This window comes from Astyanax mexicanus, chromosome 19 (assembly GCF_023375975.1).
Source record: "Astyanax mexicanus isolate ESR-SI-001 chromosome 19, AstMex3_surface, whole genome shotgun sequence".
NCBI lineage: Eukaryota > Metazoa > Chordata > Actinopteri > Characiformes > Acestrorhamphidae > Astyanax > Astyanax mexicanus.
The window spans coordinates 18,537,982-18,563,889 of NC_064426.1; the positions used below are offsets into that span (position 1 = coordinate 18,537,982).

At 40.2% G+C, this 25,908-nt stretch overlaps 1 protein-coding gene across 1 annotated transcript in view; it reads right to left on the minus strand.

Moving 5' to 3' along the window:
* syt3 (synaptotagmin III) overlaps positions 1-25,908 on the minus strand; it is a 139,380-nt gene that overhangs the window by 112,891 nt on the left and 581 nt on the right. The gene's annotated exons all lie outside the window — the stretch shown is intronic.

Here is a 25,908-nt window from a genome sequence, read left to right on the forward strand (position 1 = left end):
CACTAATGGGCGTGGTGGTCTGGAAGTGAGATGTGTTCAGGTAAATATCTAGAATGTTCCTATCTTGACCGCGGGAAATACAGATGCGCCACTGACTGATTAAAACTCTGACAACAGTCAAAATCAGCCACTCAATCCTAGGCAATCTTAGGCATGCATGACCATGACAGCGCTTAGCACGCACTGATCACGTATACACCCCCACTTCTTACACAATGACGTAAACCCAAATGTTACCTGAACAATATAAAGAATAAACAATTTAATAACATTGCTGTTTCCTTAAATGAGCTGCTGGAGTAACATGCTGGTCAGTATTCTCTGCTGAGATGCGCAAAAGTGCAGCACTGTTAAGATATGAACACGCCAAGGTCAGAGCTCACCTGCCTCTTAGAGGGAATGGCAAGTGACACACTGATTGGTTTATTTCACATTATGCTCAAAACACACCCATTATTAATTAAGAGAATTAGTACATGGCTTTTGCACGTTTCGAGCTGCACAAGGCGTTTTTGTTGCACCCTTGTGATACCAAAGACACATCGACACACCCTATATATATATAGATTGCTAAAATATAGCCTCATGCAGATAAACATGAACCTATTGGCACCATGCCTAATGCCAGACATTGACTAATCATGGCACCTGTTTATGAACTAAATGCCGCCTTTCAACAAAGAGAGCCAATTAGCTTGCCGGTTATACAGCAAGTGGAAAAGGGTCAGTTTGTTAGTTAGGAATCCCCTATCAATGTGGAGATCTGTGCAAGTGCAGTAGCCATAACAAGCTGAAAAATCATTATTGAGTCAAACAATACTCTGACCTTCAGTTGTCAGCATTTTGGTCGCTTCTTTTTTAAACAGATTGAAGGGTGGGCTTATATGACTGTAAATAACTGTCCGGATGTATTGCAAAGGTGGCTGCTGAATGAACAGATGTTTCTATAAGGACATTAACCAGAGCAGTATAGCCAGGGGCGTAGCAGCAAATTCTGGGCCCTGTACACCCTCTATGTTAATGGGCCCCTATCCATGCCAGTAAACAAAGGAAAGTGAGCGAAAAAAAAATCAGGATTTTCATGGGCCCCTCTCCCTACTCGGGCCCTGGGTAGTCAGGTCCACTTTTCCCCCCACTACCACGCCCATGAGTATAGCAGTGGAACTGTGTTTTAGGGAATGATGATGCTTCATATAATACTTATGCCGACCTTATGCCCAACAATTTTTAAGCGATTTCATTGTCGCAGACAGATTTCCAGATTCGGCATAAAATCATCAACAGCGTTTAATATTATCAGAATTCTTGAGACTTGGCTCACGCAAAAAGTGACGTGAACAATGTCAACAACCAATAGGAGAGCTACGGGAAGCCTTAAGGCAAGATTATTTTATGTGACTGTTTACAAACGATTTGAAAAAGAACACATTTTTTAGTTAATATGCCTTAATATGGGTTCTTAATTATACAGTACTTTATATACAGTATTTTAAACACAGGTAAAACAGTTAAAGTCATTACATTTCAAATTATTTTATTGTGCACACTTATTGATTTGTGCAGTGTTATTGCAAATAATTCTATCTAAAACAAAGACAAATGTACAGCAGTGAAACTGTGACTCTTTGCTAAACAAGGTTGTAGCAAAAAGGGGGGGTAATGAAGCTTATAGGCGGAGATGAACACAAAATGTATTCTATTTAAAAAATATCAAGAACTTACAGTGTGACAGAAAACTACACTGTTGATGGGGACAAAAGCTGTGAGTCTCTGATAAATCACTGTTTTAATAAATACATTATTTGTAATTTATTATGGAATATGTATTGTATGTAAACTCCACCAGAAGCATGATGGGAAATAATCTCAGAAAGAATGTAGTTGCAGTTAGTGATCACCATTTCTTTACAAAATCTTAGCCTTTGACTAAAAAGTCTATGAATTGTTTTTAGATGTAAGAGGGTGTGAGATAGTGTGTGAGACAGTCTGTGAAATATCTTTTCAAAGTTGTGTATTTTATGGAAAGCTTAGAGTTGGTGATAAGGTGGGATGAACTTTACTATTTTTTTCCTTAAATGCAATTAAATTGTCACAGCAATGCTCTAAAACCCAGTAAAAAACCTTTTCTAAACAGTATTTATAAAAAAAAAAAAAAAGCAGAATAAACATTTCTGGATAAACTGATTTTGCAAGAAACCATGTAATAAAGCAAAACAAGCCCTTCTGACACCAACCATGTCTTGAAAGATTGTGCATGTTTGTGGTAAAAGGGAGAAAAACTGTGTAAATTTGCTGTATTTTGCTGAACTATCACATGCAGTGCTACAGCTAAAAGTTCGTAATGCGGTCAATAGCTGCCCGTCAGCATCGCTCACCAGCGACTAGCAGTGTTTTAGCTGGAAGCCCTATTTAATGGCAGGTCTGAGGCCTGGACCCGGTCCTTGAGGTGGACGTGTTTGAGCCGGTGATGAATGGGGTGATTAGTAAACTCCCCTGAAGCCGCTGTCCATTGCACTGAGTAACTTCTCCACTTTGGAGGAGACAAAAGACACAACGCTGCCACATAAAACAGAGATAAACAGATCCTGAAGTGCTGCGCAGGAACGGCTGAGAGGGTATATACACATTTATTGTTAGGCACATATATATATGTATATAACACTATTTATATATGAACATGGTTGGCAGGATTACTTTAAACATATGTTTTCGTTACAGATTACCGTACAAAATAACAAATAACAAAAATACTCATGTCTTTAAAAAGCTATTTCCTAGTTTTATAATCAAATAAATTAGATTAATTATTAAACAACTTCACTGTTAAAAAAGAAGAAATTACTGAAATAGAATTTTCACTGTGTCACATCCTGGTCTCGTCTCGTGTCTGTGTGTCTTCCCCACGTGACCTGTGCTCCCCTGTGTCTCCCGTCTCAGTACTTTTCCACCTGTTTCTCATTTGTTGCTCCGCCCCTTCCCCAGGTGTTTCTAATTATAGTGTGTTTCCTGTTTCTTTAAATAGCCCTCCTCTGCCACTTTGTCTCCGTCGGTCTTTGCACCTTCACCTGTCGTTTGTCTCTCTCAGTGTTTAATATCTTTTCTCAGTGTTTCCTTGTTTTCTCTTAGCCTTGGTTCCTTGTTTCTTGTTTATTTCTTGTTTTCTCGTTTATAGTTTATTTCCTTGTTTATTTCTAGTTTCTTGTTTTATTTCTTGTTCCCTAGCTCCCTGTATATACCCTGCTTGTGTTGATTCCTAGTTTATTCCTTGTATATATTCCCTGTTTGTTTATTTATTATCTCTAGTTGGTTTAGTTTAGGTTCTTTGATTTGTTATTGGTTATTTGTGTATCTTTGTTTCATGTTACTCGTTCCTTGTTTTCTTGTTATTTATTTATTAAATTATTATTTATTTTCACCCTACCTGCACTTGTGTCCGCTTTCCTCGCCACCCTGCCTGGGTCTTCCTGACACACTGATTGTGTAAAAGCAGGGCTGTGTATTTGCAACACAATGCATATTATAATACAGAGGTTCTGATTCATTATATCACAATATACTGCAATAATGTTCGCAAGGAGATATATTGCTGTTGTTTAAATCATATTTATCATTTCATTTTTTATATTTTATTACATACACTATATTTTGGATGACTTACACTGTCCAATTTAAAATGGCAGTCCATATTATTTTGTTTCTAAACTGAAAGCAGAAGCATTTCTGAGTGGAGAAGGAACAAAATATTGCAGTTAGTGGTACCAGTGTGCTGGAACGACCATCCCTGCTAAGCCTAATTCTAAAAAAACTGGGGTGTTGCGTCACTTTCCAGGGGGAGTTCTACTGGCCACGCCCTGCGTCTTTACTTACTTACGTTACACGTACAGCCTATAAAGCCTAAAAGAGGATCCGGCTCAGTTTTACTGAACGCGAGCGGCTGGTGGAGCAATGGAGACTTCAGAAGAGGAAACTCAGAGCTCAGTAGCTCCTCCATTCACTCATAGTAAAAACTAAGAAACAAAGGAGTGAAGTTTTTGACTGAGCGCACTCGCTCTCTCTCTGACTGAACATAACCTGGAATCGGATTCATCCGCTCTGAAAGGAGACCGCATCACACCCGCCCAGTTTTAAATGATTCTTTCACATGCTCAGTGCAATTACCCTTTCTCACCAGAGATGGCCCTAAATCCCAAAACTTACAGACATCAGCTTGAACTAAACAAACATTAAATAACAAACATATTGAATACCGTGATCTACAGTACCAGTCATGTTTGGACAGACCTTAAATATATGTTTTTTAGATATTTTAGATTCGTCAAAGTAGCACCTCTTGCTTAGATGAGAGTTTTACACATTTTCTCAGTCTTGTTTTATGAGGTAAAGTCTCCTGGAATGGCTGGTATATTAATTCTTAGTAGAGCCACCTTTCGCTGAAATGACGGCTGCAAGTCTTTTGGGATATATCTCTACCAGCTTCACACATCTAGAGACTGAGATTTATTATTATCACCCATTCTTCTATAAAGGCCAGATGTTTGAAGTGCACAACTTATACTTGTTCTGTGTACAGGATCTCCCACCTGAACTGTGGATTTCTGCAGCTCCTCCAGAGTGACCATGGGCCTCTTGGCTGTTTCTCTGATCAATGCTCTCCTTGCTCGATCTGTCAGTTTAGATGAACGGCCATGACTTAGTAGGTTTACAGTTGTAAAATACTTTTTTTTCCATTTTTGAATGATTGATTGAACAGTGCTGCTTGGGATGCTCAAAGCTTGGGATATGCGTTTGTAACCTAACCCTGATTTAAACCTTTCACAACTTTATCTCTGACCTGTCTGCTGAGTTTCTTGGTCTTCATGATGCTGTTTGTTCACTAGTGTTCTCGAACAAACCACTGAGGTCTTCACAGAACAGGTGTTTATATTTATACTGAGACTAAATTACACAGAGCTGCACTCTATTAACTAATTAAATTATTAGATTGCACTGGAATTTATTTACACTGTAATCCCGGATAAGTTGAATTTACTTTAAAAAATTAAGGAAAGTTACATAATGAGCAATGAAAACTTAAGTTAGCATAACTTAGAACATCAAGTTATTACGACTAAAGGGGGAACTTGATTTATTTGTAAGGTAGCCCAGGGGGAATCACTACACACTGATGGTGAGTGTTGGTCAGAAACTGTTTGGACACACCCAGTATGCAAATAGATTGTGACAGAAGCCAATGGAAAAGAAACTGTTCATGGCAACAGACTAAACTCAGTTATTATAAGTTGGTTCAACTCAAAGATCTGTTTAAATATGTATATCTTCCCACAAATGTTCAACTAACTCAAAATATAGTTGAGTATTGTTTAGAAATATCCAATTTTATGTAGAATAGACTTAAATCATATGAGTTAAAAAAACGTATGGGTTTACAATAAAGGGGGCTGAATACTTTTGGACGTCACACTTTTCAGAATTTCATATAATACATTTTTTTAAAAACATTTTTTTCCTCGTCATAATTATGTGCTACTTTCTGTGGTTGTATCACTTAAAATCTCAATAAAATACATTTAATTTTGTGGTTGTAAGGTGACAAAAAAATGAAATAGCTCACGGGGTATGTATATCTTGTATGAAATTATTTTAAATCTAAGGATATTATAATATATTGACCTTTTTTTGCCTATTTCGCCTACACATGGGTGATCTCTATAATAATTAGTGGTTTTAATGTTATGGCTGATCCTGCTCGCACAGCCCCTATAAATTCATGATAAGCAGAACCCTGCACACTCAAACAGAGAGCAGAGACAGATCAGTGATAAATATTCCGTCCTCTTGTAATTCCTGGATTGCGTTGTTTGACCTGATGTTTATAATTTATTGTTCTCTTTCACAGCTGTTCTGATTTACCACCAGCTTTACTGATCTGCAATAAAGATTTACACTCCTCAGCAGAGCCTTTCTCCATGCTGTTTATCCCATTGGTATTAAAATGATACACTGTTAAATGTCCTGAAAGCAACCGTCAGTATCCAGAACTCAGCAGAATATATCACCATATATTTACATTCATGCGCTGACATCATTTTTCCTATTATTGCTGTTAGTTGTTTTATTTTCAGTGATAATGTACAGCATGCAATTTAGGGTTAATTATTCTGAACATTAATGTTTTTACTACCCAAGTCTGAATATAAATATTATAACTTAATTTATTATTAATTCATTCTGGAGATTAAAGTTACTAATCTGGATATTGCTGTCGTTAAAATTTCACTCAGGATATTAATGTTATTGGACATTAACTTCATTATGGATATTATTTAATTTAAGCTTCATTCAGGATATTAATGTTTTCTGAACTTCATTGTGGATATTAATGTTCTTGGACGTTACTATCATTATGGGTATTATTTTATTTAAGCTTTATTGTGGATTTTAAGGTTGTAATAGTTTCCTTTTGGATATAGAAGTTATTAATTCATTGTAGCTATAAATGTTATTTGAACTTCATTAAGGATATTAAAAATCTTGGACTTAATATTGTTATGGGTATTTTTTATGTAAGCGTCATTGTGGATTTTAATGTTATAATAGCTTCCTTTCGGATATTAATTTTATTATACATTTTATTTTATTTAAGAATCAATCTGAATATGAATGTTATTTAAGCTCCACAGTGGATATTAACGGTATTAACTCATTCTGGATATTAAAGCTACTTATGTGGATATTATTGTCCTAAAAATAAAATTCTGGATGTTAATGCCATTGGACATTTTTTGCATTATTTTGACCGTTTCTCATTTTCAACATTTTGGGAGGAATGTTGTCAGTAGTTTATAGAATAAAACAACAATGTTAAAATCAGAGGAACTGTTCATTTTGAAGAGGTTTCTGTGTAAATGTTGTCTGCTTTACTGACTGGATTACCTGTCAGGTTCCTACAGTTTTTACTGAACTGGAAAAATCTGCTTTTAGCTGCAGAGCAGCATTAAGCTGGAATTCACTACAGGAACCTCTAAAGCTCCGCCCACTGGAGTCACTAAATTATTTTAACTTTTAGTTTCCAACCACATTCAGAACTCTTTCAACAGAGTTTTTCCTTTACCTTTTTTTTTTTTTTTTTACATATTTAACCAATTTATTTAATTTAATTTCTGTTTAACCTATTGGCCTTTTTATTTATTTGATTTATTTCGTCATGTTATTTATTTTAATTGTTTTACCTTTTAGCCTTTTTGCTTATTTATTTTGTCTTTTATTTATGTATTACTTTTTTTTAGCCCTTTATTTTTTTATTGTTGTTGCCTTTTTATTTACATGTTTGGTCATTTTATTCATTTTATTTCTTTACCTTTTATCCTTTTTATTTTTTGTCTTTTCATTTATTACTGTCACGAAGGAGGGAGGGATGGACGTAAGTGCAATATATATTTATTTAAACATACAAGATAAAATAAAACAATAAACAAAACGCGGGTAACGCAAAAACAAGGCTAGGATGATATAAACTAGAAACACAGACTAAGAAACTAAGACAAGGAAACATACGGGTAGCAAGGATACATACTGGATACTGGATACAAAGGATACTGGATACAAGATACAAAAGACAAAATACAAAAGACTCGACACTGAACATTCAAACAGACGGGCTTAAATACATGAGGAGAGTGAGAAACACCTGGGCTAGGATGACGAGGGGGCGGGGTTACAGACAAGACACAGGTGAGAACACTAATAGCTAGGGCTGGGCTGGGGCGGAGTTAGGGTGGAGACAGGTACAAAAACAACAACACAAGCACATGGCTGGAAAACATGACAGGTAAACAGAGGGGCAGGAGCACAAGAGACAAAATAAGGGAGAAACAGAAGACAGACATGGGCTAAGGTGTAACATTACCCCCCCTCAACGGCGCCACTACCAGAGGCGCCGAGAGAGAGGGAACAGGGACTGGACAAAAGACTGGACAGGGGGCAGAGACTGAACAAACGACCTAACAGGAGACGGAGACTGGACAGGGAACGGAGACTGGGACTTGACAGGGGGCTCAGACTGAACAAACGACCTAACAGGGGACTGAGACTGGACAGGGGACAGAACAGGAGACGGAGACTGGACAGGGAACGGAGACTGGGACTGGACAGGGGGCTCAGACTGAACAAACGACTGGACTGGGGACTGAGACTGGACAGGGGACAAGGACTTGACAAAAGACTGTACAGGGGGCTTAGACGGGACAGAGGGTTGGACACTAGACAGGAATGGAGACTGGACAGGGGGTTGAAACACAGACTGGACAGTGGCCGGGAACTGGGACTGGATAAGACTGGGCAGGGAAACTGGGACAATTACATGGACAGGGACGGACACAAACACAGTGACAGGGATGGGAACAGGAAAACCACCGGGGACAGGAATGGGAACAAACACAGACACCGGGACCAGGACAGGGAGAGACACGGGAACAAACATTGGTGGGTGCCCAGGACTGGCGAAAGTCTGTACGGAAGTCCAAGGAGCCAGCCTGGGCACAGTTCTGGGGGCAAAGACAGGGGGCCTTGGGGCAGGCCTGGGGGTATACAAAGTTCTGGGAGTGGGCACAGGGTCAGAGACGGCCGGAGCCGCGGGCACAGGGTCAGAGGCGGCCGGAGCCGCGGGCACAGGGTCAGAGGCGGCCGGAGCCGCGGGCACAGGGTCAGAGGCGGCCGGAGCCGCGGGCACAGGGTCAGAGGCGGCCGGAGCCGCGGGCACAGGGTCAGAGGCGGCCGGAGCCGCGGGCACAGGGTCAGAGGCGGCCGGAGCCGCGGGCACAGGGTCTGGAGCAGTGGGTACCACGTGGGCGGCAGGCACTGCTGGTGCTGGAGCAGCGGGAGCTGCTGGAGCTGGAGCTGAGGCTGGAGCAGCGGGAGCTGCTGGAGCTGGAGCTGAGGCTGGAGCAGCGGGAGCTGCTGGAGCTGGAGCTGAGGCTGGAGCAGCGGGAGCTGCTGGCGCTGGAGCTGAGGCTGGAGCAGCGGGAGCTGCTGGCGCTGGAGCTGAGGCTGGAGCAGCGGGAGCTGCTGGCGCTGGAGCTGAGGCTGGAGCAGCGGGAGCTGCTGGCGCTGGAGCTGAGGCTGGAGCAGCGGGAGCTGCTGGCGCTGGAGCTGAGGCTGGAGCAGCGGGAGCTGCTGGAGCTGGAGCTGAGGCTGGAGCAGCGGGAGCTGCTGGAGCAGCGGGAGCTGCTGGCGCTGGAGCTGAGGCTGGAGCAGCGGGAGCTGCTGGCGCTGGAGCTGAGGCTGGAGCAGCGGGAGCTGCTGGCGCTGGAGCTGAGGCTGGAGCAGCGGGAGCTGCTGGCGCTGGAGCTGAGGCTGGAGCAGCGGGAGCTGCTGGAGCTGGAGCTGAGGCTGGAGCAGCGGGAGCTGCTGGAGCTGGAGCTGAGGCTGGAGCAGCGGGAGCTGCTGGAGCAGGAGCTGAGGCTGGAGCAGTGGGAGCTGCTGGCGCTGGAGCTGAGGCTGGAGCAGCGGGAGCTGCTGGCGCTGGAGCTGAGGCTGGAGCAGCGGGAGCTGCTGGTGCTGGAGCAGCGGGAGCTGCTGGTGCTGGAGCTGAGGCTGGAGCAGCAGGAGCTGCTGGTGCTGGAGCTGAGGCTGGAGCAGCAGGAGCTGCTGGTGCTGGAGCTGAAGTAGCGGGAGCTGCTGGTGCTGGAGCTGAAGCAGCGGGAGGTGCTGGAGCTGAGGCTGACGAGCTCCAAGCCAAGGAGAGGCGCCGGGAGCGGTTCATCTCCCCGAATTTGCTCGGCGAGGAACCGCAGATATTCGAGGTCCGCCTTCCTCGTAGCCTGCCACCTTGCTACGTCCATATTTTTGGTCGAGTCTTATGTCACGAAGGAGGGAGGGATGGACGTAAGTGCAATATATATTTATTTAAACATACAAGATAAAATAAAACAATAAACAAAACGCGGGTAACGCAAAAACAAGGCTAGGATGATATAAACTAGAAACACAGACTAAGAAACTAAGACAAGGAAACATACGGGTAGCAAGGATACATACTGGATACTGGATACAAAGGATACTGGATACAAGATACAAAAGACAAAATACAAAAGACTCGACACTGAACATTCAAACAGACGGGCTTAAATACATGAGGAGAGTGAGAAACACCTGGGCTAGGATGACGAGGGGGCGGGGTTACAGACAAGACACAGGTGAGAACACTAATAGCTAGGGCTGGGCTGGGGCGGAGTTAGGGTGGAGACAGGTACAAAAACAACAACACAAGCACATGGCTGGAAAACATGACAGGTAAACAGAGGGGCAGGAGCACAAGAGACAAAATAAGGGAGAAACAGAAGACAGACATGGGCTAAGGTGTAACAATTACATTGTTTTGCCCTTTTATTTTTTTATTTATGTTGTCCTTTTACTTATTTTGATTATGTTGCATCGTTTTATTTAATTTATTTTCTGTTTTATCTTATAGCCATTAGTTTTCTTTAGTCTTCTGTTTTATTTCTGTTGTATTTCTATCATTTGCTTTCTTTCTAATCTTAGTGTTATTTTTTAGCTAGTTCATTTTTAGTCCTCTATTTCTTTGTATTTTCTTTTATTATTCTAATAATATATCTCTTTATTTTATGGCTTTACATTTTAGCCTGTCCACTTGTGCTATAATTTTGAATTATTTTATTTCTTCTTAATGAAATCTTATACTGTTTGTTTGTTTTTCTAATGTTTTTTCCATTTTTTCAATTTTTCCATATTTTTTTTTTTTGAAGTTCCTAGATTACATCTTAACCTGATTAAACATTTTTATTTAACATTTTCTTTTCCTCAGTCCCATTATGTTGTAAATGCTCGGCTGCATTGGAAATGAGGGTAACCCTTAGTGTATTACTAAGTGAAAATAAAGGTTGATTGGTTGATTGATTGATTGATATTATACACATACTACATCTGCTGTTTTGATGCACCACAATAGCAGTGCATGTTTGTCTTGCAGAGCCGTGTTTCTGTAATGCTGTAAGGCTGTAATGGTGAGCGCGGTAATGGTGAGTGTCAGTGTGTTTTTGTAGCTAAACGCTTTTCTCCACAGCGTATCGGCTTCGGGGGCTTTTAGCAGCTGGGGGAGCCATTAGGATATTTTGAGGACGCTTCACTGACACATTTTCGGCCACGCTTGGCCGCATTTCACAAAATATGAATCAATCATTCCTACTGGGTACACACAGACCTTCGCCAGATTTCTTATGCACTGTGACTGGCCACTTCATTAAAACCACCTCCATGTTTGTACACTCATTGTCCATTTTACTAGCTCCACTCACCATATCATTACAGACTGTACTCCATCTGGTTCTCTGCATACTTTATTATCCTCCTTTCACTCTTCTTTAGAAGAAGTGGAACAACACAGAGTGTGTGTGTTATTTGACACGTTACTATTTCCAATTCAGTAATCAGATTAAAATTACTTATCCAAAAATAATTACTATTTTTGTCACTTTCCTTAGTAAAAAGATATTATAGCGATGGATGCTATCGGCCACAACCACGCCAAAATAACAGCAGGCTAGTAAGCTAACAAGCTAACAGGCTAAAACTACTACTTGGGCTAAACACACACACCTCACACAGTGACCCCCCTCCTCTCTCTCCACCTCTCACACACTCATACACACACACACACTCACAACTCAAGTGTAGTTTTAATTAGGCTTGTCACAATAACACAATTTTCAAGACGATATATTGTCCCAAAAATTGTGATAAACGATAATATTGTCATTTTAAAGCGCCACTATAAAAAAATGCTTTTTCTTGCTTCTGGGCTCCCAAAGGAGCTTTAAGACAGTGTGCCACACTAATAATACACTAGCATAATAACACTTTTACACTATTTTACATTGAAACTAACTTTTTTATTATTTAGTACAGATATTGGGCTTCCAATATAAAATATTTTAATATCCTAAATAAATAAAACAAATAAAAAAAAAAAGTACAACCACCCTGTGACTCTGTGGGTTCTGAGAAAACAGTACTAAATATTAAACAACAAAAAGTAACAACATTTAGATTAGATTAAAGATTTAGATTAAAGAAACATTTACTTTAATTAAAAATTTTTAACTCTGGACACAAAGACACTTGCAGATTCCTTTTTCTGATCATATATGTATATGCTATAAAACACAAATTAGCGTCCAAAAACACACGTGTCCATATGATCATAGACACAGATGGCTCAGCAGGCCAGAGCCCTTGCTATAAATGTATTTTTTATGTAACTGACAGACAAATTCAGAGCAACAAACACCAGCATGTTTAGCGTGTGAATCTCTCTGGGGTAAAAATATTCATATTCAATATTCAGCTGGATGAAGAGGGCTGGATGGTTGTGCTTTAAATGAGATTTCAGCTTTTGTTTCCACTGAAACAAAGTCAGCATACCAGCTCATTAGTGTTGATGGTTCTCCTCGCCATCATTTGGCTAAAAGCCAAAATACTCCCATACTGGAGCCGTAAGTCCATCCAGACTTCTAAAAAAAAAACTTCTAACCTTGTCTAAAGCGGTTAAGTTTAGTTTAGTTTAAGTCCTATTAGCCTCGAAGATGTTTGCAAGCTAATGTTCGCTCCGCTGTGTGTGCCCAATGGCTGTTATCGACGTGTGCAAAAATGATCATGGTTAAAAAAATTATAGAACAATAAGTCGATAACATAGTTATGGGGACAGGCCTAGTTTTAAAGTTTTATGGCCATTTTCTTTATAACAAGCATAAACAATCTCTAGTAGTACATATCATTAGCTAGCTAGCAAGCTAACCTACTAACAATGTGCTGTAGGCAGAATCATGTGAGCACTGATAAAGGACTAGAGCAGGGGTTGGCAATTAAGTTTGGCTAAGGGGCCAGATATTTTCCAAGCCATTAAATGGCGGCCCACAAAAAAAAATTCTGTTTTGGAAAATGAAGTGTAATGGGATGGAGTGCTACAGACGAGTAGCTCTCCAGCCCAGTGCGTTGTTGAACCCAATTGCAGAACAGTTTATCTCAAAGCATGCAAACCCAAGAAGAAACCCGGGCCATCAGGGTAGCGGCCCAATACACTACCTCTGCCCCGGCTAGTGAATTGGGAAACAGCCGGGAAAAAACACCCTTATAAGGAAAAACAAGAATGGGATTGAAACGCTGAGCGCGACAGAGCGACGGGGGAGGAATGTAAACAAAAGCATCAGACAGACTACAGTCTGTAATTATAATTAACTACAGATTGCTCCCATATGGTCACTTTTTATTATTTTGTGTGTATATGTTGAGGTTTCTAGGCTCCCATTGCTTCTTATTCCAGAGGAAAAGACTTGACTCAACTTCCCTTGTTTTTCTGGGGAGAATAAAAAAAGAAGCAAGATGGGGCTGAGACTAATTTGCATCGCACAAATTAGCAACGACGGCTAATCCCTTTCTTCTCCAGCTAGGTTATGAATTTGAACACTCGTATTGACAAAAGACGCTAATCCATTAAGTATATCTAATAGGATATTCCTGCAATATCTTAATGCAGACGTTGTGCTCTCTCTCCTCTCTCTTTCTTTCGTTCTTTCTCTCCCCCTCTCTCTCTCTCTTTCTCTCTCTTTTCTTCCTTTGCCATCTTATCTGCAGTGTCATCGCAGCTCTAATCTGTTTTTCCTTCTGTATCGGGTTGTTTTCTTGTGTTTGTTTTTGCTTCTTTCTCTCCTTTTTTTGTTGTTTTTTTTTTTTTTCCTCGACCTGTCTGAGGATTACCGTATTTTTTTCTTCCCCTCATCCTCTCGGCTCCAATCGCGACATCTTATCGCGAGGCCCGTCCCAGACAGGCCCGCCGAAATAAACGATGACATTTCTCCACGCTGCTTTTGCAGAACAGGCTAGTGGGCGAGGCGTGCTGCATGCTGTGTGATAACAACTGCCTTTATAAGTTTATTGCACGCCACGCTGGGCGAGATGAAGCCAATAAAATCGCCGTGACATCATTTACGTTCATGTGCGGCCCACGTCTGAAGTTGAACCATAAAGAACCAGCAGCCTCTGGGCCTTTTTTTGTCGCTGGAAGCGACCAGGGTCAATAACCTGTACTTCAGGGACCTACAGGTGCAAGAAAAAGTATGTGAACCTTTTGGGATTACATGGATTTCTGCATGAATTGGTCATTAAATGTACATGTTCTGATTAAAAGTAAATGTAAATGTTCTGATCTTTACCTAAGTCACAACAATAGACAAACAGAGCCTGCTTAAACTAATACCACACAAAAAAAATATTATATGTTTGAAGACCCATCACACTATTCACACTTTTGCAAACTTCAAACGTGCAGCAATGTTTTCTTGTTTTTTTTTTTTTGGACAGCAGTGGCTTCCTCTGTGGTGCCCTCCCATGAACTCCATTTTTGTTTAATGTTTTCCTTACTGTAGATTTATCAACAAAAATGTTAACATGTGCCAGAGATTTCTGTAAGTCTTCAGCTGACACTCTAGGATTCTTCCTCACCTCATTGATCATTCATTCATATACTTTCTCTGCTGAGACACGAAAAAAGCACCAACTGTTAAGATATCAACACGCCAAAGTCAGAGCGCAATTGGTTGTTAACAACTGGCACACTGAATGGTGTGTGTCAAAACACACATCCATGATTAATAAAGAGAATTAGTATGTGTCTTTTTGTGCGTTTTAAGCCGCACAAGGCGTATTTTTTGTGCCCACACGATAACAAAGGCGCACTGATATGTCCTAAATATGATGTGCAATTGACCAAGATTGCTTAAAAAGGGCCCTAAGTTTCTAGATGTTTGTGGACACCCCTTCTCTTCTAATGAATGCATTCATTAATTCAGATGAATGTCTTGTCTCTGCACAGAAGTAGTGCTAATAAGATAGTCTTGTCTGGAGCAGATAACCCGACCAGATGAACCCATAATACTGGCACCGTGCCTAATGCCAGGTGAGCACTAGTCTATATATAAGAAGGGTATGAAGCCCCCCCAGCATTAAGCTGTGGAGCAGCATTTGCTAGAATGCTAGAATTTATGCGTTATGCTTTTTGTGATTTGCTGAAAGTAATCAGATTCCCAGAGCAATGCTGGAAAGTGGACAGTAAAGACAGCTACTCCAACAAAAGCATGATAAACAAAGAAAAGAATAATCAGGCGTACAAATAATTTTGATCATAGAGTGTTTGTGGCTTCTTTGTTTGGGCTTTTAAATATTGTTGCCGTTCTGTCCGACAGAAAACAAGTCTCATATTACCGTTAGTTTGAATTGTATGAATTCATTATTCATGCACTTTAATCAGTCTACATAACCATTTTATTGGATTTAGCTTCTTACTTATTATTTTATGGTGTTTGCATGAATATGCATGAAGTAGGAATTAAGTATTCATTACTTTTGAATCTTGCGGACAAAAAAATATCACTACAGTGTGCCTCATAAACACAGACACACACACACACTCACAAAACACTCTACCACTGCTGTCCTGAGAATGCTAGGTGTTTATGATTATCTTGAACATGAACATGTGTGAACAGTGTGAACAGTGGTTGGTGTTGGCTTACAGCCAACATAAAGCCACCCCAGACAGCAGAAAAAATGTTTAATTTGTCTCATTCTGCTAAAATCCACTTTTTTCTTGTTTTTGTAAAATACTATAGGTCTCTCTGAGTTGTGTATGATGCTGCATATGAAACTGTTCTTCAAACTCAATTGTCTGCAGTAGCTAGTAGTGAGAAAATCCTCAGAAAAACAAGTAGGTCAGGAAAAGCACTGTGTCTACGTAAATCCGTCAATTAGTATTCAAGGCCCCGCCCACTTTGGCTTTTGACCACCCACAAGCAGAGCTAACAGACTCTTAAAATAATTAGAGGAAGGGGCGGTGGCCTATCACCCATTAAACAACAGAAGGAAAAAAAACAGAAGCAGTGTTGTGCACGTCACATAGCAGTATCAGTTTAACAGACTATGCTGGATTCTGTATCTACTATAACTGTAGGTTAATCCTTTTATATATAAGTAGAAATAAAGGAAATCTGATTAGGACTAATTGATCACTTTTATTCTTCAGTGTTGCAAAACAGTAAATGCATTTGAGGGAATTCGGATTCAGGTAAGGATGCAGACTTCGGCACAACACCTAAAAAAAGCTACTTTCCTGATTGACAAGGTCCAATGCACCGTATGCACTTCAACAAAATAATCCATGTCAAGTATAAGGAAGATACCAGTGTAACCAGAATGTTTATAAATAAACAAATACGTAAACCTTGGTTCCAATTTTTGCCCAGTCAAGCCCCAAGTGGAAATACAACAGCACACACGGTATAATACATAATACAGCTCTGGAAAAAAAATAAGATATCACTTAAAAACTATGAGTTTATTTGATTTTACCAAATTAAAAACCTCTGGAATATAATCAAAAGGAAGATGGATGATCACAAGCCATCAAACCAAGCTGAACTGCTTGAATTGTGGCACCAGGAGTTATCCAAAAGCAGTGTGTAAGACTGGTGGAGGAGAGTAGTCAAGATGCATGAAAACTGTGATGTGATTAAAAATAATCAAATATTGATTTCTGAACTCTTAAAACGTTATGAATATGAACTTGTTTTCTTTGCATTGTTTGAGGTGTAAAAGCTCTGGATCATTTTCGTTATTTCAGCCATTTTTCATTTTCTACAAATAAATGCTCTAAATGACAATATTTCTATTTGGAATTTGGGAGAAATGTTGTACGCAGTTTATAGAACAAAAGCAACAATGTTATTTTTACTCAAACATATACCTGTAAATAGCAAAATCAGAGAAACTGATTCAGAAACTGAAGTGGTCTCTTAATGTTTTACAGATCTGTACGTCCCATTTAATACAAAAAATGACGAGCATCTAAGGAAAATCCTAAGAGACTATCTGAGAAGGTCTTAGAGAATTACATTTAAGAACATTATTATGAACTTTTTTGTAAGAAAGCTTTTGTAAAGCTCACCTTAGTTCATGGATAGCAAGTCTAAACTAGCCTAAATAATATCAGTCTGGCAGAAATTAAATTAAATTAAACTTGCAGTGTCACACATGACACTGAAAGCCATTCTGTCTCTCCCAAACTCCCAAGCTCTACCTGCGATCTGCAGCCTCCGGACTACATTGCGCGGGATGCACAATGACACATGACACTTCCAGGAAGCAGATCACCTGAGTATTAGCCACATGGTTTAGTCCCCATAAAAGGGGCTCCTATTGCCTTTGCGTGTTTATCTCTCGTTTTTGACCTTGATTTGTTCATCAACCTCTATTCTTGCCTACCTTTTAATATTGCCTTGCTGTGTATGACCTCTGGACTGTTTGCCTACTCTGGTATTGTATTTTCTTGTTACTGCTGTTTGCCATTTCTGTTTGACCATGCCTTTGCCTGCTACTTTTCTAAATAAAGTGTATTTTTATCTGCATCTGTGCATGCCTGATTTCTGCCCAGCCGTGACAATGTGTCTAATTAGCTAGTTATTAGTGAGAGTCTGAATGAAGAGGTTGTTCTCTACTATGCGTTTAGCATATTATGAATAAATGGTTCAAAACAGTCTTTGAGAACAAAAGACCCTGAAGCTGGACCATCTACAAGTGAAGCCTTTTTTTGAAAAAGTGAGTGAATTTTTAAAAAATTCAACCTGAAATAAATGCCTAATGATGTTGGGGGCCAGCTGGGACTGGACACTTCTAGGAAGCAGATCACCTGAGTACTAGCCACATGGTTTAGCCCCCATAAATGGGGCTCCTATTGCCTGAGTTTATCTCTCGTATTTGACCTTGATTTGTTCATCAACCTCGAGTCTTGCCTACCTTTTCATATTACCCTGCTGTGTATGACCTCTGGACTGTTTGCCTACTCTGGTATTATATTTTCTTGTTACTGCTGTTTGCCATTATTGACCCTTTTCTCTTGGACCATGCTTTTTTCTGATACTTTTGAAGCTGGACCATCTACAAGTGAAGCCTTTTTTTGAAAAAGTGAGCGAATTTTTAAAAAATTCAACCTGAAATTAATGCCTAATGATGTTTGGGGGCCAGCTGGGACTGTATCCCTGACTAAGAGAACAGAGAAAAACCAGCACAAATCCAAACGAAGAAAATACAATCATTTTCATGAATCATTTCAGCAACACACTTCCAACATTTTACAGAGTTTATCTTGCTTCTGTTGGAGTAACTGTCTCTACTGTTAAGACCAGCATTAGTGACTTCAGGATGCTGGATGATCACCACACCAATGCATCCCTCAGAAATCAATATTTGGTGGAATAACCCTGGTTTTTAATCACAGTTTTCTTTTTCTTTTAATCTTGGCATGTTCTCCTCCACCAGTCTTACACACTGCTTTTGGATAACTTTATGTCACGCCTGGTGCAAAAATTCAAGCAGTTCAGCTTGGTTTGATGGCTTGTGAGTTCAGAAATGAATATTTGGTGCAATAACCTTCCCTTGTGAAAAGGAAGTATACTTAAGACCATGTTGAACTTAAAAGTATTTTCAAAAAAGGAAAATAATACTATTACTAAAGTAAATTTTGAATTTAATATACTTTATGAAAATACACATTAAATATACTTTCTCTGTATTTCCATAAAATGTATTTTAAAGCAATATGCTTTAGATTATACATTGTGTTGATAACCAAATATATATATATATATATATATATATATATATATATATATATATATATATATATATATGTAGTAGCATTACATACTGTTTAAAGTGCAGAATTGTCTGTTTTTTTCCCCAGTAGCATTAAGGTGTAGACAATATGTGCAACAATACACAAAGTATACATTTACAATATACTTCAAGTGTGTTAAAAAGGTGTTTAAAAAACATACTTAAATCATACTTAAATCTACTTAAGTTTGCAGAAGTTGTACGAAAAAAGCACTTTTTAAAAGTACAGTTTAATGCTTTTATGTTGTGTTTAAATCTAGCTTGATTACAACTGAAATAAGTTGTCATCAGTTGTTCCAAAATAGTATATTTGGTATGTATTTAAGTACATATTTTAATTTAAAAAAGCATTCACTTTTCCATGTTAAGTGTACTTTTAAAAATATATATACTTAATACATATAAAATACATATACATAAAATATATATACTTAAAAAACACAGGGTGGTTTTTAATCACAGTTTTCATGCATCTTGGCATGTTTCTCCTCCACCAGTCTTACACACTGCTTTTGGATAACCTTATGCCTACACTCCTGGTGCAAAAACTGAAGCAGTTCAGTTTGGTTTGATGGCTTCTGATCACCTGTCTTCCATTTGATTATATTCCAGAGGTTTTCAATTTGGTAAAAGCAAAAAGAAACTTTTTTTTTTTTAGGAGGCCTCTCATTTTTGTTATGAGCTGTATATAGTATATATTATATATAAAATGACTGTTTCACTCTCTCCTTACTGTCCTTCCCTCTCCTTGTTGTGTATTATTGCATTACGCTCCTTCCTCAGAGCATGTGCACAGAGACAGTCAGCATTAGGCGAAGCGTCCGTGACTCAGATAAGTCATCACCTCCTGCTTGGTGACCCTTAGTGCTCATGCCTTTGCAGCACACCCCACTCGAGCAGACCACATGTTTGCTTTGTGAAATGGAAATGCATTCTCAGATCGGTTGTCTCCTTAAATAATGGTGATGCAAGAATGAATAAGTTCTGCCTGCTGTCTTTGATGCAGAACACTTGCTAATGGTTTACAGTAAAAATAAACAAACATTGCCTTGTTCTGCTTCAGTGAAAACACTGTATACAGTGTTATTTAAGAGTCTTTAAATAGATTATTTAAAACTCAGCTTCCTTAAACTCCACTGTCCCAGGTCTTTGGCTCTGTAGTCCACACTGTGCTGCCCTTAAGTCTATGGCCTCAGGTCTATGGCACCATTACAGAAAACTGTACTGCCCTAAAATCTACTGCTCAAGGTCTATGGCTTGGTTTCTGCAAACTCTCCTGTCCTAAACCTTACTGCCCCAGGCATACGATTCTGTAACTCCAAACTGTACTGCCCTAAATTCTACTGCTCAAGGTATATGACTCAGTTAATTCAAAGTATCCTGCTCTTTACCCTACTGCCCTATGTATATGATTATAACTCCAAACTTTACCACCCTAAACTCTCCTGACCCAAGTCAATGGATCAGTTAACCTATACCCTACTGTCCTTGGTATATGGCTATGACAGTCCAAACTACTACCTTAAACTCTACTGCCCAGGTTCTACTGGTCTACTACCAAGACCTCTCCTGTTCTAAATGCTGTTTCCCCTGGCTCTAATACCATGACCAAAGAAAATACACCATAAAATCATGTGTCTATGGTTCTATTACTTCAAACTACTTCAAACTCTACTCTCAAGTTTTGCTGTACCAAGACTATGGCTCTGTTACTTCAAACTAAACTGCCCAAAAGTCAACTTTTCTAGGTCATTCTAGGCTCTGGAACTCCAAAGTATGCTTCCATAAGTTCTGCTGCACCAGGTCTATGGCCTTGTTAGCCCAAACTGTACTGCCCTAAACTGTACTGTCCCTGATCTATGGCTCTGATTGTCCCAACTACTACTTTAAACTCTACTGCCCAGGTTCTCCTGGTCCTGTTCTGAACTATGTTTTTCCAGATTTATGGATCCAAAGCCATGACCTCTAAAATCAGCTTTCTTTCTTGAAGTCCACACGATACTGCCTTAAATTCTGCTGTCCCATGTCTATGGTTCAATTACTCCAAACTGTCCTGCTCTAAACTCTACTGCCCCAAGTCTATGGTCTTGTTAGTCCATACTGCACTTCCTTAAACTCTACTTCCCCAGGCTGTATTTCTGGCTCCATTAGTTCAAACTCTACTCTCCTAAGATTTGCTGCCTCAAGCCTATGGCTCTGTTACTCCAATCTATACTGCCCAAAAGTCTACATTTCCAAGTCTATGGCTCTGGAACTCTAAACTATACTTCCCCAGGTCTATGGCTCCATCAGTCCAAACTGTACTGCCTTCAACTCTACTTGGCTCCATTGGTCCAAACTATACTGTCATATACTCTTCTGCCCCAAGTCAAGGGCTTTGTTAACCTTACCTTCCCTGCCCTAAACTTGTCTGACCCGTGTCTATGGTTCCATTACTCCCAATTGTTACAGGCTTCTCTTAATTAATTAACTGTGAAACGTTCTTTTACCCCCTCAGGTTTACAGTTTGGTTGCCCAAACCTATACTTTCCTAAACTCTTACTACTCCAAACTACACTAACCTACTCTAACTACTGCCTAATGTGTACTAATGTAATAACCCACACTTTACTGATTTAAACTATACTCTCTACTCTACATCTGTTGCCCAAAACTACAGCCCCAGTTCTACTCTAACTTAGGTTCTACTTCTGGACGAGAGGAAGTTTTCATGTTGAAATTGAACATAGTCTAATTGGGTCCCAAAGTTTCATTTATATTCCACTCTAAATCTGTCTGACCTGTATACTTTTTACTTGCTTTCTCAGACATAAAATAGATGGGAAAGGAAATAGGGAATCATTAAGTGAACAGTACTCCCACCATCCCTCCACAAATAAGGACTGATTCCACAGCAGTGTCTTCATAAATCTAGGTCATATTACATGACCTGGAATTTCAGTCCAGAGTTTTGAGTATGCCATTAAATGTGTATGGGTTTGTGTGTCTGCTGTGTTTTAAGGAAAACTGTTAGGGAGTGTTTTGTGTATGTCCATGTGTGGATGTTTGAGAGTTTGATGGCTCTATTACCCAAAAACTGTTCTGCTCTAAGCTCTATTGCCCCAGCTCTACAGCTCTATCACCCAAAATTCAACAGTCCTAGAGTTACATAACCACCACACAGACCTCTACATCTCTAAGGTCTACGCCTCTAGAACTAAGAAAAACTACTGCCCCAGCTCTACAGTTCTACTAGCCAAAACATTATTGCCCCGGATCTATGGCTCTGTTAATTTAAGCTTTGTTTCCCTAAAAATTACTGCCTCAATCTTTGGATTTTCTACTGCTTCTACACTTTAGAACCTATAGCTATGGCTCTATTACCCAAACCTCTACTGACCTAAACTTTAGTGACTCATTTACTTAGATTTGATTGCCTTAAACTTTTCTCTCCCAGGTTTATGACGATGTTACCCAAAACTGCACCTTTCTTCAATTTTAGTGGCCTAGGTCCATGGCTCTTTTACCCAAAAATATACTACTATAGATTCTACTCTCATGTCTAAGCCTTGGTTTCCCAAAACTGTAGCTCCTCTAGGTTAATGGCTCCATTTCCCCCCAAAATACACATGCTCAAAACTCAATGCCCTGGTCTATGACTTTTATGATGTTTATGTCCAAAACTTTACAGTCCCAAATATATGGCTTTGTTCCCAACAACTCATGCGCCCTTGTTTCTAGTGCCCTGGTCTATGGCTGCACATAGCTAAATTCAACTACCTCATGTCAGCAGTTGTATTACCCAAAAGTCTGCTGCCTTAAACCATACTGCCCCAGATTCTTTCTTCCTCAGCTACACCAAACTCTAACTTTCTTTTATATTGCCCAAAATTTTACCATTATCAGTTATGTTGTCCCAACCAAACGCTATGTCCCCCGAGATCTACTGCCCCAAATTCTACTTTCTTCTGCTCTACTCTCCAAAATTCTACCTTCTCCAGCTCTAATGCTCAACCAAACTCTACACTAATCAGCTATACTGCCTTAAATTATACCCTTTCCAGCTCTACTGTCTCAGTCAACTCTAATTTCACCATTTCCACTATCTCAAATTCTACCTCCTCCATCTCTATTTTCCCAATCCTCTCTTTCTTCACCATCTTTACTGTGCCACAGCTCCCCTGAAACAAATTTTGCCTTCACCAGCTCTACTATTTCAACCTCCTCTGCCTTCTCCAGCTCTAACGCCCCAGACTGTACATTCTCTTGCTCTCCCAACTCAAATTCTAACTTCTCCAACTCTAATTTCCCAATCATCCCTATCTTCATCATCTCTACTGTGCCAATTAAACTATACCTTACCCAGCTCCACTACCCTCAAATTGTATATTCTACAGCTCTGCTGCCATAAATTTTGCCTTCACCAGCTTTACTCTTGGAAACTTTCCTTGCTCTCCCCAGGTCTAATGGCCCAAACTGTACATTCTCTAGCTCACACAACCCAAATTCTACCTTCTCCAGCTCTAATGTCCCAATTCTCCCTATTGTCACCATCTCTACTGTGCCAATTGAACTATACCTTACCCAGCTCCACTGCACTCAAATTGTATCTTCTACAGCTCTGCTGCCACAAATTTTGCCTTTACCAGCTCTACTAATCCAACCTTCCCTGCCTTCTCCAGCTCTAATGGTGCAAACTGTACATTCTGCAACTCTCCCAACCCAAATTCTACCTTCTCCAGCTCTAATTTCCCAATCCTCCCTATCTTCACCATCTCTACTTCTGTGCCAATTAAACCTTACCCAGCCTTACCTTACCCAGCTCCACTTACCTTACCCAGCTCCAAAGATCTGTGCTCTCCATCTATATTTCCCTACCTTCTTCAGCTCCCTATTGTCTAAATTCTTTATTCTCTAGGTCTCCTGCCCCAACTTCTACTTTCTCCAGCTATATTATCCCATTCACCATTAGCGTCCCCATCTCTACTGCCCTAAATTGTATGTTCTCCAGCTCTCCTGCCCCACATTTTCCATTCAACAGCTCTACTATCCCTACCATCCCTATTGTCTCCCACATTTTACCCTGTCTAGTTTGAATGGCCCAAATTCTACATTCTTCATCTTTACTACCCCAACCATCCTAACCTTCTTCAGCTCCCTACTGTGTAAATTCTATATTCTCTAGGTTTCCTGCTCTAAATTCTACTTTCTCCAGCTATGCTATCCCATTCACCATTAGCGTCTCCAGCTCTACTGCCCTAAATTGTATGTTCTCCAGCTTTACTGCCCCACATTTTACCTTCACCAGATCTACTATCCCTACCATCCTTATTGTCTCCCAAATTTTACCCTCTCTAGTTTGAATGGCCCAAATTCTAAAATTGTCTTCTCTACTACCCCAACCATCCCTACCTTCTCCAGCTCTACTATCTAAATTCTATATTCTCTAGGTCTCCTGCTCTAAATTCTACTTTCTCAAGCTATATTATCCCATTCACCATTAGCGTCCCCAGCTCTACTGCCCTTAATTTTATGTTCTCCAGCTCTCCTGCCCCACATTTTCCATTCAAGAGCTCTACTATCCCTACCATCCCTATTGTCTCCCAAATTTTACCCTCTCTAGTTTGAATGGCCCAAATTCTACAATTTTCTTCTCTACTACTCCAACCATCCCTACCTTCTTCAGCTCCCTACTGTCTAAATTCTATATTCTCTAGGTCTCCTGCTCTAAATTCTACTTTCTCAAGCTATATTATCCCATTCACCATTAGCGTCCCCAGCTCTACTGCCCTAAATTTTATGTTCTCCAGCTCTCCTGCTCCACATTTTCCATTCAACAGCTCTACTAATTTTACCCTCTTTAGTTTGAAAGGCACAAATTCTACATTCTTCATCTCTACTACTATCTCAACCATCCCTACCTTCTTTAGCTCTATTGCTCCTAATTCTATATTTTCTATATTCTCTAGTTCTTTACCAGCTTCAGCTCTTTTACCTGGGACTTCACTGCCGCCAAAAAAAATCTACAACCTCTACTCTCTCTACAGCCCTACTCTCCTAAACTCTACTGCCCCCAATTTAATGCATTACAGTACACACACCTACACACAACAGACACTGTCTCTAAAAACGTATTGTGTGCTGTGAACACTCATCATTGCACACACCATTGCTCAAAGGCTTCCCCAACTGCAAAAGACGCTCTCCCTCTCTTTTTTTTTTCTTTCCTCTTTTCCCCCTGAGCTCTCTCTCTCTCTCGCCCTCTCTCCCATACTCCATCCCTCTATCTAAATTATCCATAACATCACACAGGAAACACAGCCAGAGAGTGAGAGCGAGAGCGAGCGTGAGAGAGGGGGCAGGGAGGGAGGGATAGGGAGAAGGAACGAGAGAGCGAGAAAAAGAAGGAGAGAAAGATAGAATGAATAGAAAAGAAAGCTGTCTGGCTTGTGGGTGCTGCTCTGAGGCTAGCCCATAGATTCAGCTCCTACACACACACACACACACACAGGAATCCATCCAGTGAAACGGGGGGTGCTCTGCTCGGCAACGTCACACCACCAGCACCGTAACGTCAAGAGGGAATTAGCTAGCTGCTCCTCACTCGCCCCTCACCGACACACACTCACACGCTCATACACACACTCACAAACTGACACTAAGATACACACACATTTGCATGCACACACACACACATACATTTTTTTTTTTAACGGCTGCTTACGATCATTAGAGCAAATCCTCACAAATTACGTGCATTATCGTAATCCTGATAGCAGCCTGTGTAGGGACACCTCTGAAGGGGAACAGAGGGCGAGAGAGGGGTGGGGTATGAGGATGCACCGTTGAGGAGTTGAGAAAGGTTCTTGGATACATTTTTTTTCCGGCTGTTTCGGAGCATTTTAATGCAATTATCTCGGATTAGGAGACCCCCGGAGCTGCACCTATACAACACAATACACTGACAATAGGCCAACAGCACAATCAGTGGAGCACCTCACTCAGGAGCACTCGTAGCATCCTATACATTGTTGCATGGAACAACAAATGCAAAGACAGATAGACAGAGAGACATATACATATATATGTACACACATATACAGTCGTACAATCGTATACAACCGTGCATTCCTGCAAAAAGCAAAGTCACGATTCTGACTGCTTCATAATTCAGAGCAGAAATCGGGAACG